Genomic DNA, 18,104 nt, shown 5'->3' on the forward strand with positions numbered 1-18,104 from the left:
GATAACTAAAAAATATTTGTGTCAAAATTCCTCTCTAGGTATAGGCCATTTTGTTGCATCTGGTCAATAGGCCTACAAATTGGATCAATACACATATGTGAACACATTTTCATCATCGCTACACAAATCCCTAAGAATGACCTTTCCAAATTACTTGTTTTTTTGTCTAACTACTAAGAAACAATGCTTTTAATCCCTAGCGTACCATGTCCCTTTGGAGACTTGTGTTCAACACTAGTTTCTCTATTATGCACCAGCACTAGTCAACAATAGTTGCTCCTTGTTGGGGGTGTGTGGATTCTAGAAATTCACGAAAAAGAAAAACATTTTTAAATCTTCATCCTCTAGATGCTTCCAGTGGTTGTTTTAACCATTTACCTTGGATAAGAAGTTCGAGTCATATATGATCTTCAAATAGATACTTCAACTGTTATCCCTTGAGCGCATCTTCCCATCGTAAGTGGATCTCAAGTTTATTCTGGTAAATCATAAACTACCATCCCTCTCTTATAAATTTACTTCCATCCATAACATCAAGGTTGGATTTTGTGGATTGATCATGCCCTCATGTTGCTACCTTCAATCTAAGAGAGTCATCATCTTCATGCATTAGGGTGACATTGAGGTTGGATTTATGACAATGAAGGACAAGTCAACTTTGGAATATCTCTATCAGATCAACTTCTATTCTTGGTTGTAAACTCTCTCCTATTTCTATTAATACATAAAGTAGCATGATTTCCTATATGTGTTTTGTTACACTTATATTCATGTATTTAAATACCTCGTTGATTCATTTAATAGATTAATTGAATTGTGCTACATAGATGTTATTGATCCCTGACTTAACTTGGTTGTATGTGAAAGGTTCTAATTATGGAATCTGGAGATACGATTGGAGCTAACGAGCTAGGAGGAATGTAAAGCTTGTGATGGATTCTAAGTAAATCTCTTTCCATTCTTCAAATTCTCCATGGGAAACTTTATATTCTTTTCTTTCTATTGTTCTAGACTAGTCCACTAAGTCTAGGGAATATACTTTTGTCTGCAATTGTAAATTTTTGATAATAAATTGGTGACTCTACTCGGGATCGTTTCCTTCCCATAGTGGTTTCCTTGACCTTAGAAATATTTTCACCTCTTGAACTGACCTTCATTGCCTCAGTTAGATCTTGATTGAACATAGGAAAATATTTATATGAGCTTGATTTGATTTTTTCTATCATAATTTGGTCGCATCTACATTAGCACTCCCCCTCGTCTAGAGACAGAGAACCCTAGTGCACCTTATCCTTCTCTGGACATCTAATGCATAGGACTAGTGACCATTATGCACCTGCATTGATCCATGTAAGATGAAAAACATATCCTCTTTTGCCTTTCTCCCTCATCTTCTTTGTTCCAGCTAGTTTTTCTTCTACCCCTAAGTGTGTCTTAGTTGATAAAAAGCATTCACTTTGTTTTCTTTTGTTTCTAGAAGCCTTTGATAAGAATTTGAATCGGATTTTCTTTGTTCTTGTCAATTAGGTCATTAGAAAAATTTTGCTTGATCATTGATTGATTGAAAGAATTGATATTAAATTCATCTTTCTATATAGTTTCTTTTATCAATTATTTAGAAAGCATCTTAGCTTTCATTTTAGTTGGAAATTAAGTGGATTGAAAAGAAAAATCTCATTATAATGCATTTTGCATTGCATTTAGGGGTTTTTTTGTGAAATTGGAAATTGGAGCATTTGAATTAGGGGAATTGATTTAACAAATTTTGTTTTTTGCATCTTGTATGATGCATCACTCTTGTTCTCTTCCCTCCCATACATAGATTTTGAGTTGAAATAAAATTTCATTTTGTCATTCTAGATTGCATCTTTACGATATTTAAGTGAAGTTCATGGCGAGCCTTGAAAATTGAAACATATATCAAGATAAAATTTAAAATTTGTTGAATCAATCTTAAGGAGAATCTCAAACATTAATGATAACATCTATAAGTCTAGGCTAGAGACATGTTCCAGTGTCTATAAACATAGGGGTTATTGTTTTTTTTCCAACGTTTCATTTTGAGGGTGATCTCCCGTTCGACATACATAAGTGTATCAGACTATTCTCCATGTAACTTCGTGTATATCGGATGGAAATACATGCATGAAAAGTATATGGGAGCTCTCTCAGCATACGATTACACATTAGACAACACTAACACATACTACACGTCCATGTACCATCGAGTATATTTTGGAACTCCACACTAGATTGCTATCCTCACCTTAGGTAATTTAGTGGTGTGCCTTGTATACTGTGATACATTGAACATAACATTCAGGTATATTTCCTACCCATACATAAATATTTGGTTCTCCAAGGTGGTATATTACAATTCAATGTTACTTAGTAAACAATTTTTCCTAGATTACCCTTTTTTAATTTATTTTTTGTTGTTAATTTTTAAATTTTTTTAAACCAATGTGGACAAACAAGACCCTCCTATTTCTTATTCACAAATAATGAAAACGAGCCTCCTCTTCCTCCGAAAGAAACTCCTAGATGTCATTAGAGGAACAAAAGGACATAGACTATCGAATCTAGTACTTTGAGAGTTACTGCATTTGGTCCTCCACCTAAAATAGATCTACGAGAATCATCATTTCCTATGACTACTGAACCCAAGATTACTTCTTCATTTGTCAGTGATTCTGACACAATCGAAAAATAAGCACTTGTGATTTCATTACCTACAGTTATTGAACCTGACTATATTGAATTAGATACAACACAGCTTGAGGTTATACAACCTCAGGCACCTTAGTTATCCACACTTGTTACTTTAGCACCTTCTTCTTCTCTTCCTCTATCTCAGACTGAACCACAACCTATATATCTTGGAATCGATGAAGAAAATCTTCCACTTGGTCTTGTGAGGTTTGAAGAGATTCCTTAGAAGAGCCACAACCATCGTCCCCTATCCATTTTGGAGGGACTCCTTTTTATTTGGCTCATCCTTTTCCTTCTCGTACTCCATCACAAGCTCCTTTGCCTAGTTCATTTCCTTTCAACTCACCCTTGCACTTCCCTTGGAAATCCTTTTTTAGATAGTTAACCGTGGTTGAATATGCCATGTTTAGTCAACCTATATCTACTGCTATGACCAAGACAACTTATGTTGTAACTTCATCCATGTTTATAACATCGCCAAAGACACATTTGTATGGTGGCTCATCCATCCCACCTAGTTACCAATCATTTCCTGTTACCTTTTCTAGCACAACATTCAGTCTATGGACTTCTCCCATGTCATCCTCTTCTAGAATACTATATGACACTACTTTGATGAGAGCTACAAAATCTTCTCTTTCTCTTCCATCTATGACTTTCAGCAACAGAGTAGTCCTTATGTCAGTGGGTAAGGACACCTATAACAACCCAATCTATTTCATATTGAGAACCCTCCTATTGGGGGCCATTTTCCTCCGTATTCCCATCCTCTTTCAGTAGGGGGGAAGCCTGTTAGGGGACCTTTTCCATTTCCTCATCAAATATCACAAGTTAGTGCTCAACCTTATTTGAGACCTCCACATTCATGAATGGATGTTATTTTGGAAACCTACATTACCCATACAGCCTAGTTCTGTTGTGGTTTCATCTCTAATCTTTGTACCTGTTCCATTTTCATCTCAAATTCCTACTCATCAACCTATACCCCAACCTGTTCGAGCCCAAATTAATGTCAACCAACCTTCACGAGTTACATATTTAAACCAACGTATTCTACCAATATCTAGTGCTTCCAAGATCCATTTACAAAGCCTCTTCAAGGTATCTTACAAGCTTCATCGCTTGGTCATGCCATTCCTCAAATTCAAGTGGGTTAGAATCTATATGGTATGGCATACGAATAACTTAACTAACCTTACGTTGGGGTGATGCAAAATCACACAGGGCAACCATATCAACCATATCAAGGTATACCCCAAACACCTTACTAAGGTCAATGAATCCAAACCCAACCATTTTAACCTATATAAGGTCATCGTGGAGTTGGGAATCAAGGTTATGTGTATCCCAATTATCACAATCCTCCCTATCCAAGAGAGAAGATACTTGTTTCTCAGGCCATTCGATTTTACCCAAGGTATCCTCCATCGTACCCCAATAGGAATTTTCCATTTGTATAAACTCTTGAATTGTTAGATATGATCCAACTTACCAATGATCCCATTTCCCATTCTCCTTAGTCATTAGTTATTCCAAAGAAATTTCCCAGCGATATCCCTAAATTCAATGAAAATCCTAGAGAAGAACCATCTACACACATTATGACTTATCATTTGTGGTGCTCTTCAAACTCTCTCAATGATGACTCTCTTGATCTAAATATGATCTGAGGTTGTCATTGATATCATCCCAAGCAGCACCAAGGGCTACCGTGATCTTGTAAGGGAATTTTGACTTGAAAACTTACTCTATTTTGAGTCAAGGATATTCTATATAGATTCTACTCATCGAGATATTTCCATTGATATATGGCACGCCAAGTAATTCTTCATGGTTTGAGAGATATTCATGTTTGAAGTTAGTAACGCCAATTAGTTCTCTAAAACCCTATGGGGTTGTGGCATGGCACTCATAATTGGTTTTGGTCATTGAATCATCATTAATTTATAAATCTTTAAGCTCCTAAAATCCCTCCAACATTCTCTATAGAAGCCCCTCTCAACTCTATAAAAAGAAATCTCATATATCCTCCAAAAGAAGTGATCGTGGAATTTTCGCTACAACTTCATTTCTGCGAAGTCTTAGATTCTGAAATGAAAATCCAATTGATCTGAAATCCTTCTAAACGTCATGACCGAAGTTTAGATCTTGTTTCACTATATTTTCAGAGATATGATATGTGGAATTAAGGTTTTTGCAGGCTCCCAAATTTCATCTCAAAGAAGTGACCTTGGGAAAATCGTCATATCTCTCCCTCTGAAAAGAGGATTGGAATTCTGTAAAAAGTGGTGGATAGTGCATGGATTGTAGTTTTCTATTTCTCAATTTCATAGCCGAAGGAGGAAATAGTGACATGTGGCACGCCATACAATTTCGCTCTACTTAACTAGTCCATAAATAGGGCATTGTGAGAGATTGGGCATAACTTTGCCTTGAAGAGTCCAAATCGGGTCAGACCTATGGCATTGGAAAGAAGACTCTGAGAGATTCTATAGGACCAAAGATCACATATGGGGGATATAAAATCACAAAGATACATTATATTAAATATCGTGCTCCTAGAAGGTGAGAAAACCTAGATCAATTGTTGTCAAGGGGTGCAAAGGACCAAACTTTCTAGGGCAGCAAAGAGCAAGGTGCAGAAAATGATGCAGTAGAGGTAAGTATCTTCTGTATATGCATGTTCATTTCTTAATTTCATTAGGTTCTTTGTATTCTAATTTGTTTTTTTTGCTTAGCATTGACATATGCTCTGCAGGATGAGGTAAGTTTTGCTATTATCATGTCATGGGTATTTCCTTGAAGACTTTTTGCAAGTATTATATATTCATCAAGAGAAGAATCAATGCATAATCTAATGTTCTGAACAATGAGAAAGGGTAGAATGACAAGAGAAGCAATCGAGGTGCTGAACAACAACAAGAAGTTCACCACATGAAGTCTTCAAGTGGGCAACACTGCATACAGACATTGTAAAGTATGATTGTACAGAGTCATTGTAAAAGCATCTTTGTAAAAGTTGTACAAGTGGCTATCTGCCAAGAGTTGAAGAGGCAGTGTTGGGAGGTCTAGGATCATCATTAGGTGGTTGTGTCATACTTGGGGTTATGGTCTAGTGTGTCTTCTTCTTATACATCATTCTATACCATTTTAAAGTGGACCATTTTCCCTTGTACGAGAGTCCATTCTTCGTTTATTCTTCCATAGTGTGGAAGGGTGGTGCTAGGCTAGTGCATGAAATTGCCAACAGGTTCAAGCCTGTGAAAACGTCAGGGTGGTAGGGAGCTGCTAGGGTGAGTTGTATCTCATTGGGTGCTGGGGCATCCATTCAGTTGACTACTAATGAATCTCAGGCGTTGGAGTGTCCATCTAGTGGGAGTTGGAGAAGAATGATTTTCTAGATTATAGGAAGTTGGAGGTTTCTTTTCAATTGGAGTTGAAGATTAAAGAATTATTAGAAAAGTGTTCGGTGGTTTTTGACCCGGAGGGGGTTTTCCACCTAAAATTTTTGTGCCTCCTATGTTCTTTTATTCACTATTGTTACTGCATAAACATTAATGATAATTGAATATTAACTAATGGTCTAAAAGATTTAAAAGTGCTAATTGCTAAGGAATATTGATTCACCCTACCCTCTTAGTATTTTCCAACAATTGGTATCATAGCTTGGTTCCTTCAATAGCAGTTTAACAATTGGAAGGAGATCATGGAGCATTCCAAGAGTGGGGTACCTCTATTCAATGAAAATAATTATGCACTCTAGAAAGGAAGAATGGAGGTCTATCTCTTGGCACAAGGCTATGAAGTATGGGACATTGTTCAAAATGGCTTTACACCAACGCGGATGAACAAGGTAAGAAGAATTTAGTAAATAATTGAAAAGAAAAGAATATTATTATCAGTGGACTTATTGAATTTGCTTATCGTAACGTCTTGGGTAGTAAAACTGCCAAAAATGTATGGGACAAGCTTGAGAATATATATGGAGGTGACTCAAATGTAAAAGAAGAAAAGCTTCAAATCTATAGAGAAAAATGTGAGCAACTCATAATCAAATAAGATGACAACATTTCCGCATAATTCCAACATGCTGATGAAATAACCAACACTCTAGAAGGATTGGGAGAGCCTGTTGGTGAGAAGACTATTATACGAAATATTCTTAGAACGTTACCAAGAATATTCAACCCAAAGGTATCGATCTTAGAATACAATGCAAATCTGGACAAACTTAGCAAAGAGGAATTACATGGAGTTCTCATAGCATATGAAATGAGACTTGATGAAGAAGAGGGTACTTCGCATCTAGAAACTATGTTCACTGCATCTAAGAAAACCAATAAGGACAAACAACCTTGAAAGGCAAAGACCCGCACCTCCACCTACAAGTGTGAAGAAAAGAATGATGACGAAGAAGGTTTTTTAGATGGAGAATATGCTTACTTTACCAGAAAAATAAAAATTGGTGAGGAAAAATTCAAAGGTAAACTTCCATTGACATGTTTCGGTTGTGGTGAGGTTGGGCATTTCACAGCAAAATGTCTAAATGAAAGTGATGGAAACTCAAAAGGAAAGAAGGGCTTTAAGAAATTAAATAAGCAAGGCAAGAAGAAAGGATTCAAAAGGAACTTTCTCTCTAGAGAAGATAGCTCATCATCCGATGAAGACAATGATAGTGAAGAAGAAGACAATGAGAGAGCATTGTTTATGGAGAAGCACAATAAAAAAGAGGTATCAAACAACATAGAAGAAGGGTTGGCCATAGAAGAATTTTCTAAGGAGGCAATCAAGCTTATAAAAGAGCTCAAGGCTGAGAAGATTCATTCCAATGCTCTTGAAGGACAAGTTCAAGGTCTCAAAATTGAAGTTGAAGAACACAAATGTATTGAAGAGTCACTTCAAAATAAGTTGGAAGAAATCAACCGAGAAAGGGAAGCATTAGAATTCGATGCAGTCTCACTGCACAAGGAAATAAAGAAGGGAAGAAATACCCAAAACTATTCCAACAACTCAATGGCATTGGAAGAACTCATCAACAATCAATGATCTTACAACGACAGAACTAGCCTCGGTTAAAAAGAAGAAGATGTAGGACCTTCTACAACAAAATACAATGAACCTATGAGATTTGGCAGGCATGTAGACTTCATTGAACAAGATTTGCAAGAATAGCCTTGGAAGACAATTCCCCACTGAAGATTTCCATATAGGTACCAACATGTTTTTCATGGCTATTGTCACTCCTGTGGAAAATTTGGTCATAAAGCTGTAGAATGTTGCATGTACCCTAGGAACCAATACAATTCTAGGAGATCTGTCAAATATGAACCTCTAAGGGCTCAATGAAACATCAATAGATTTGAACATTTAAGAAGTAATATTGAATGTTACAAATTTTGAAACTTTGGACACATAGCTAGAGACTATAGACTTGAAAATCATCCAAAAGAATCTTCGAAGCCACAAAATGAATGAACATGGAAGAAGAAGAACATTGATAATTGTGCTCTCTCTCTCAAGGCTCAAAACAACAAATATGTGTGGTATGTTGATAGTGGTTGCTCAATCCATATGACAGGAGATAGAAAGAAATTTTTATCTCTGAAAGAGAAGAAGGATGGAACCGTGTCCTTTGGAAATGATGGATCTTTAAGTGTTATAGGATCAGGTACCGTCAGTCTCAGAAGAAAAGATGCTATAGCTAAGAATGTTCTATCGGTTGAAAACATGAATTAGAATCTGCTCAGTGTTGGAAAAATGTGTGATCAAGGAGATAGAATGCTATTCAACTCCACAAAATGTGAAATCAGGAAAGGGAGGTATGGTAAAATTGTGGCTATAGCAAGTCGATCTCCAAACAAAATATATGTTCTAGATGAAGCAACTAAAGCATGTCTACTAGCTAAATAAGATGAAATCTAGTTATGGCACAAACGAATGGGTCACATAAACTTTGACAATATTGTCTAGATAAGCAAAAATGAAGCAGTACAAGAAATTCTGAAAATCCCAAAACCTTCCAACACACTATGTGAGGCCTTTCAGCACGGTAAGCAGACAAAATGTGGATTTAAAGCAAAAGAACACTTTGCATCACATCCATTGGAATTGATACATACTGATCTATGTGGTCCTATGGGAATAAAAGGCTTAGATGGAGAATTATATTTCATGTTAATGATAGATGACTATACTAGGATGACAGCCGTCAGTTTCCTAAAGAAAAAATTTGAAGCGTTTGAGTGCTTTAAGATCTACAAGGAGTTGGTTGAAAATGAAACTAATTTATAAATAAAGTTTTTAAGATCAGATAATGGCGATGAATTCACTCCCAAATTATTTTAGAAATACTGTGAAAAAAATCGAATAAAAAGACAATTTTCAACAGCACAAACACCTCAGCAAAATGGATTTGTTGAAAGAAAGAACAAAACTATACAGGAAATGGGTAGAATAATGTTGTCGGACTCAAAATTGGATGAAAAATTCTGGGTTCAAGCAATTGATATGGCAGTCTTCATTGCCAACAAAATTCTTCTAAAAAATAATTGCAATAAGACCCTGTATGAATTATGGAAAGGAAAACTGGCTAATGTAGAATATTTCAAAATCTTCAGAAGAAAATGTTATATCAAAAGAGAAGATCAAAAGTTGGGTAGGTCTGAATCGCGTGAAGATGAAGGTACCTTTGTTGGTTACTCACACAAAAGAAAGGCCTATAAATGTTATAATCTAAGATGAAAACAGATAGTGGAGAGCATAAATGTTACATTTGATGAAGATAGTGTTCTAACGAATAATAATGATGATCTAGAATCTTTGAAACTTGAGACAGAGGATGAAAATGGTATAGAGAAAATTCTAGAACAAGAAGTAACTGTCAACTAGGAAGTAGTAAATAATGATCAACAAGATATACAGGAACAACAACAATAATCTCCTCCAAAGAGAACAAAACAATGGATTCAAAAGAACCATCCATCAAATCAAATCATTGGTGACATAAATGAAGTAATTGGGACAAGAAAAGTTTGACAACTTTGTTCATCAAAACAAGCTCACATTTCTTTTCTAGAAAACTTTGAGCCTAGTAGTTTTGAGGAAGCTAGCCAGAATGAACATTGGGTGGTAGCTATGAATGAAGAATTGGATCAAATCGAGAATAATAACACCTGGGAATTAGTTCCATGACCAAAAGACAAAATGTCATTGGGACTAAATGGGTGTTCTGGAACAAATTCAATGAAGATGGATAGGTTACCAGAAACAAAGCAAGATTGGTTTGTAAAAGCTATGCACAAGTAGAAGGAATTGATTTCGAAGAAACATTTGCACCAGGTTCTAGAATGGAAGCCATCCATATGTTTCTCACTTATGCATGTTCAAGAAAAATAGAAGTCTACCAAATGTATGTTAAGTCAGCATTTCTGAATGGAGAATTAGAAGAAGTTTACATTCAACAACCTGAAGGTTTTCTACTATCAGAAAAAGAAGACTATGTTTACAGGTTAAAGAAGGCTTTCTATGGTCTCAAGAAGGCTCCTAAAGCATGGTATGCTAATCTTTATGGATATCTACATCAACGAGGGTTCAAGAAAGGTATTGTTGATAGCAATATTTACGTACAAATAGATAAAGATAATTTAACAACCATTGAAGTATATGTGGATGATATAATCTTTGGTAGAAATGATGATCGGCTAAGTAAGAACTTTGCTAGAAAGATGAAAAGTGAGTTCGAGATGTATTTACCTGGTGAGTTGACATACTTCTTAGGGCTTCAAATATCTTAGCAAGAGAAATAAATATTTATATGTCAAGCCATGTACATCAAGGAAAATTTTAAGAAATTCAAAATGGAAGATTGCAAACATGTCCTTGCTCCGATGGTAACAGGTTACAAATTGAGGATAGACGACACATCTAAGGATGTGGATCAGAGGTTTTACAAATCTATGATTGGTATTCTTCTATATGTAACAACCTCTCACCCAGATGTTATGCGAGCAGTTGGACAGGTAGCAAGATTCCAAGCAGCACCAAAATAATCACATATTATTCTCATCAAAAGAATTCTTTGATATCTAAAGGGCACAATAGAATATGGCTTGTGGTATCCCAAGCGAAAAAATCTCATTATTCAAGCGTTTACAGGTGTAGGTTGGGTAGGAAGCATTGATGATCGTAAGAGTACTAGTGGAGAAGCATTTTCTAGGTGGTTGTCTCATATCATGGTTGAGCAAAAAGCAAACCTCAATCTTGTTATCTATAGTGGAATTAGAATACATTGCAGAGACAACTTGTTGTACTCAAGTCCTTTGGATGAAACAAGCTTTGCAAGATCTTTCAGTACAATTCAGTGAGACTATTCCCATCTTCTGTGATAACACCAATGCCATCAGCATCTCCAAAAACCCTGTCATGCATTAAAAAAAAAACACATTTCAATAAAATATAATTTTGTTAGAGAACAAGTCACTGAAAAGAATATCAAACTTGAATATGTTGGTACAAAATAACAAATCGTTGATATCATCACTAAAACTTTACCTCCTGAAGCATTTGAATATATTCACCAGAATCTTGAGATTCTCCCAAGTTCTCATTAGATTTTCCTTATTCATAAAATAAATATGGAGTGGAAATGTGTATACGTCCACAGAATGGTTGTGTATCAGGGGGGGTCACCCTTTTCCATTGATGTCAAAGGGGGAGAGAAGGCAGTAGGAAGATTTTCCATGATTGTAGGGGGAGTACTTGTGTTGCCATCAATGCCAGAGGGGGAGATTGTTGATCTAAAGATGATCTAAGGTTGTCATTGATGTCATCCCAAGTAGTAACAAGGGCTACCATGATATTGCGAGGGAATTTTGACTTGAAAACTTACTCTGTTTTGAGTCAGGTATCTTCTACATAGATTATACTCATTGAGATGTCTCCGTTGATATATGGCACGACAAGTAATTCTTCACGGTTTGAGAGATATTCATGTTTGAAGTTAGTAACCCCAGTTAGTGGGCTAAAACCCTATGGGGTTGTGGCATGGCACTCATAATTGTTTTTGGTCATTGAATAGTAATTAATTAATAAAATTTTAAGCTCCTAAAATCCCTCCAACATTCTCTATAGAATCCCCTCTCAACTCTATAGAATGAAATCTCATATATCCTCCAAATGAAGTGATCATGGAATTTTCGCTATAACTTCACTTCTATGAGGTCTTAGATTCTAAAGTGAAAACCCATTTGATTCGAAATCCTGATGAATGTCATGATTGAATTTTAGATCTTGGTTCACTTTATTTTTGGAGATATGATCTGTGGAATTTAGGGTTTTCGTAGGCTCCTGAATTTCACCTCAAAGAAGTGACATTGGGAAAATCACCATATCTCTCTCTCCGAGAAGAGGATTGGAATTCTATAAAAAGTGGTAGATAGTGTACAGACTGTAGCTTTCTATGTATCAATTTCAGAGCTGAAGGAGGAAACACTGACATGTGGCATGCCGTACAAGTTCACTCTACAAAACTACTCCATAATTAGGTCATTGTGATAGATTGGGCATAAATTTATCGTGAAGAGTCCAAATTGGGTTAGACCTATGGCATTGGAAATAAGAATCAGAGGAATACTACAGGACTGAAGATCACATATGGGGGATGTGAAATCAGAGGGATACATCAGATTAATATCATGCTCCTAGAAGGCGAGAAAAACTAGATCAAGTTCTATCGATGGGTGCAAAGGACCAGACTTTCTAGGGTAGCAAAGAGAAAGGTGTAGAAAAATGATCCAGCAGAGGTAAGCTATAGGTAAGTATCTTCTGTATATGCATGTTAATTTCTTAATTGCATTAGGTTCTTTGTATTCTAATTTGTTGTTTTTGTTTAGCACTGACATATGCTCTGCGTGATGAGGTATGTTTTACTATTATCATGTCATGGGTATTCCCTTGAAGACTTTTTGCAGGTATTATATATTCATCAAGAGAATACTCAATGCATAATCTAATGCTATAAATAATGAGAAAAGGTAGCATGATAAGATCAACAATCAAGGTGCAGAACAACAGCAAGAAGTTCACCACATGAAGTCCTCAAGTGGGCAGCACTGCATACAGACATTGTAAAAGTATCCTTCTATAGAGTCATTGTAAAAGAATCTTTGTAAAATTTGTACAAGTGTCTATCTACCAAGACTTGAAGAGGAATTGTTGTGAGGTTTAGGATTATCATTAGGTGGTTGTGTCATAGTTGGGCTTATGGTCTAGTGTGTCTTCTTATTCTACATCATTCTATATCATTGTAAAGAGGACCATTTTCCCTGGTATGGGAGTCCATTCTTCTTTTATTCTTCTCTAAGGTGGTAGGGTGGTGCTAGGCTGGTGCATGAAGTCACCAATAGGTTCAATCTGTGAAAACTTTAGGGTGGTAGGGTGGTGCTAGGGTGATTTTTTTGCTCATTGGGTGTTGGGGCATTCGTTCAGTTGACTACTGAAGAATCTCAGGCATTGGAGTGTCCATCCAATCGGAGCTAGAGAAGAATGATTTTCTAGATTCTAGGAAGTTGGAGATTTCTTTTCAATTGGAGTTGAAAATCAAAGAATTATTAGAAATGTGTTAGGTGGTTTCTGACCCGGAGGGGGTTTTCCACCTAAAATTTGTGTGCCTCCTGTGTTCTTTTATTCACTGTGGTTACTGCATAAACATTAATGATAATTGAAGTTAACTAATGCTCTAAAAAGATTTAAAAGTGCTAATTTCTAAGGAATATTGGTTCACCCCCCTCTCAATATTTTCCAACAGACTCAATCCATTTACATATTTTCCAGCGCACACTTACCAATATAGAAGAAAACTAGTATATTGAATTACCATGATATTTTTTCAATCATTTTAGTGCCTTAGCTACCTCATTCTTAACACATTTCCAATTATCCTTTTGATATGAGACTAGAATTGAACTTTTAAATAATTTCAAAAAATATAATTCCACTCACATTTCTGATCATTTCCATGAGTGGTGATGTCGTCGTCATTTGGTTGAAACTTTTGTTAATTATCATATGTTAGCTAAATGGTTTATTGAGTCTTTGTTACCATCCATAATAGATTTTAGGTCAGGACATAACTCCACAATGGAAATTCTGTTTTTTCTTGAAGACTGATCATGGATATATACATGGATGGAGAGACTCTTGGGCTTCACCTCCTAGTGTCTCTTTATATTCCTAACCTCCTTATTTTTTATTTACATTATCTACATAAATTTCCTAATACAAAAGATTAGGTGTCAACATTCCCCTCCTTAATCTGAAGGGATGTTGGTGAGTCCAAGCATCATTCTCAATCTCTCAAACTTTTCTCTTCCAAGTAATTTGATGAAGATGTCTGTAATATTGTCATTTGTGGAACGATGGCTTATATGGATTGTCTTAGCCTCACATGATGTGGAATTAGATGGTCTTTTGCATTGATTTGTTTCATTTGATCATGGAACTTTGGGTTCTTGGCCAACTTTATTGCAGAACTATTGTCAATCGTGAGTGGTGTTGAATGCACTTGTTTCACCTCCAAATCTTCCATAATTTTCCTGAGCCACACAATTTCCTTTATTGCTTTATTTTCTACCACATATTCTGCCTCTGTTATGGAATCTACTGGAACTAATTGTTTGTTTGACCTACAGGAGACAAATACTGATCCAAGACTCATAGAATAACCTAAAATATATACCCCAATTTATTTAACTCCATCGGAGTCTAAATCAATGTATCCAATCAAGCTAAATTCACCAACTTGTGTATACTTGAGTCCAAATTCTTGAGTTCCCTTCAAGTACTTTAGAACTCTTTCTGTAGTAGACCAATGTCCCTCACAAGGCTTTTACATAAACCTAGAGAGGATTCCAATAGTAAATGAAATGTTTGGACTGGTAGTAGTTAGGTAGTTGAGACTTCCTACAAGTTGTCTATACTTTGCTTCATCCTCAAATTTGTGTCCTTAAATGAATGTGAGATTCAAGTTATATTCCATTTGAGTAGTGAATGGATTACACTTAGCCATGCAAAACTTGTTCAACAAATCTCCAACGGACTTCTTTTGAGAGAGGATTGTAAACTTTGGATGGTTAGTTACTTCAATACCAAGATAGTAGCGAACATAGCCCAAGTCATTCATTTCAAAACCTTTACTCAATTCCTTCTTTATGGATGCAATATAGCTCTCATTGTTCCCTATCATCGAAATGTCATCTACATACACCACAAGGTGTACAATTGATTTTCCAAACTTCTTGACAAACAAAGTTGCATCATCAAGATCATAATGTTTGAAGTTGATTTTCAGAAGATGGTCAGTTAACTTTTCATACCATGCTTGTGGTGCTTGCTAGGGGCCATACAATGACTTCACAATATTACATACATTGTGTTCTTGGCCCTTCACAACAAACCCTTCTGCATGGGACATAAAAACATTCCCTTTTAGATCTCCATTCAAGAAAATAGTTTTCAAATCCATTTGATGGACTTTCCAACCTTTCTAAGCTTCCAAGGCAAAGAGTGTCCAGATAGTAGCTCATTTTATTGTGGGGGAAAAGTATCCTCATAATCGACCCCTTCCTTCTATGAAAAAACGTTTTCCACAAGCCTACCTTTTTCTTTGTGAAGTGAGCCATCAGCTTTATACTTTTTCTTGTAGACCCACTTGCAGCCAATTGGTTTGGTTCCTAATGGAGTACCAACCAGCTTCCAAGTGTTATTCTTTATCAGGGAAACATACTACTTTTGCATCACCTCTTTCCATTCATCATGAGAAGCAACTTATTTGAAGGAATTTGGTTTAATATCTGAAGACAGATTCAGTTCAAAATCATAAGAAAATCCATATTGATAAGTGAATCAAAATCAGCTACATCAGCTCTATTTTTCCTAGTTGAATTTCATGTTCCTCTCTTTCCAACTTCACCAACATGAATAATTTTGTGTCTTTGTTAGCCATTTTGGAGGAGATTTCTCAGATGGACCAAGATACTCATTGACTGAGTTAGGACTGAATCAAAATTGAGTATCCCAGTTATGTTGATCACATCACTCAAATTGTCATCAGTGGATGGAGCTTCATGTGAGGGAGAGAGTGTTGTAGAACAATATTCCATAGCTTGATCCAATATAAGAATCCCTTGTTCAAGATGTGGAATCTGATTATCAAATTCCTAAAACAAATTTGCATGTCTGAATATATCCAAGTGATTAAGCTACCACTCAATAGCATTGTCATCCTTGGAAAATTCAAGAAATATCACATCTAAAGATACAACAAACTTCTTATTCACTTTGTAATACAGACAATATGCTTTGTAAGTATTTGAATACCACGAGAAGATAAACTTACGACTCCTTGCACCAAGTTTGTTTTCTTATTCCTTAGGTATAAAGGAATAACATGTGGAACCAAAGACCCTAAGATGCTTTAGTGAAGGAATGTGGCCACACCACATTTCCTAAGGAGTCTTGTTTCTAATATCATTAGAAGGACACCTATTCTTTATATACACAGCACATAGAATTGCACCAGGAAAAAAACATGAATTTTACGTTCTTGAAAGACATCGTAGAACGTACCATAGTTAAGATTGTCATGTTCACTCTTTCAGTTAATCCAATATGTTGGGGATTATAAGGCACAATTGTTTGATGTTTAATCCAATGCTGGTGAGGATAGTTTTCAAATTCATTTGAAGTTCATTATTTTTCATTATCAGTGTGAATAGAGCCAATATCATATATGCATCATTTTCAATCCGTGCATGAAAGTTCTTGAATGTTTGAAAAGCATCGAATTTGATATTCAATAAATGAACCCAACAAATTCTGGTCTAGCCATCAATAAATGTTATCATATATTCTTGCTGCATAACATAAGAAAATTTTTGACTCATAGAATCTTCATTATAGCCAAATATGATATCATCAACACAAACAATAATAATTAGCAATTGATGATTCTCAATTTTTGTATATAAGTTGATGTCTACAGATCCTCTTCTGAAGCCTTGTTGTTGAAGGTATTTGTCAAGACGATAATACCATGCTCTTGGAGCTTGTTTCAGTCCATATAAATCCTTTTTTATTTTGCATACGAGCTTTGCATCATTTCCCAGAATGAATCCTTCTGGTTTTTCAATGTATACTTCTTCTTCTAGATCTCCATTAAAAAATGCAGATTTTACATCCATTTGATAAACTTTGAATTTTCGAAAACTTAAAATAGCAAAAAAAATTCTTCTGGCTTCAACTCTAGCTATAGGTGAAAAAGTTTCTTCAAAGTCTATACCTTACTGTTCTTCATACCCTTTACAAGCAAGCCTTACTTTATTCCTAATTACCTCTCCATTTTCATTCAACTTATTATTCAATATTGATTCTTTCCTTATAACATTTTTATCATGAGGTCTAGGAGCTAATTCGCAAGTGTCATTCTTTTCAATTTGGTCAAGTTCTTTATCCATGGCCTTAACCCAACATTCACCTTTTCTATGTTCATGTAAATTTTGTGGTTCTATGGAGGATAATAAAGCTAGATAACCAAAATATCCTACAAGAGTTCTTCTTGTTTGTACTCCAGACCCTTTTTCTCATAGAATTTGAGATTCTGGATTGTTCTTTTGAACATACCTAGATGGAGCCTCTTCCCTCTGAGATGTATCTTCTTCTGGTGCTTCATTGGTTTCTTCCTCTATATCATTTCAATTTGACATGGGAAGGCATTCACCATCTTCATTATTATCATCTTCTTTTGTTAATGTCACCTGTTTCGGATTTCTGCATGCTTCATCGATTACAACATCATTGCGTTCAATAACTTTTTGAAGTCTCTTATTATAACATTTGTATCCTTTACTTCTAGATGAATAACCAGGAAATATTCCTTCATCTACTCTGGGTTCAAAACTACCAATTTTTTCATCAGTCTTTTTTATGAAACATTTTCTTCCAAAAGCTCTGAAGTGTTTTATAGTGGGAAGCTTACTATACCAAAGTTCATATGGAGTTTGATCACTATTTACACGTATATGAGCCTTGTTGAGAATATTTACTGCAATATGTGTACCTTCATCGTAGAAGGTTTCATAAGCTCCAGACTCATCAAGCATAGCTCGAGCCATTTGTTGAACTATTCTATTCATTCTTTCCACCACGCCATTTTGTTGAGGAGTTCTGGCAATAGAGAACTGTCTCTTTATTACATTTTGTTCAGAAAATTCAAAAAATTCATCTGATATGAGTTCTCCTCCGCAATCAAATCTGAGAAATTTGATTTTTAGATCTAATTCATTTTCAGCTAAAGCTTTTAAGACCTTAAACTTTTCAAATGATTCATCTTTATGTTT

This window comes from Pinus tabuliformis, chromosome 2_1 (assembly GCF_031772625.1).
Source record: "Pinus tabuliformis cultivar Carrire ecotype Pingquan chromosome 2_1, CPIR1, whole genome shotgun sequence".
Taxonomy (NCBI): domain Eukaryota; kingdom Viridiplantae; phylum Streptophyta; class Pinopsida; order Pinales; family Pinaceae; genus Pinus; species Pinus tabuliformis.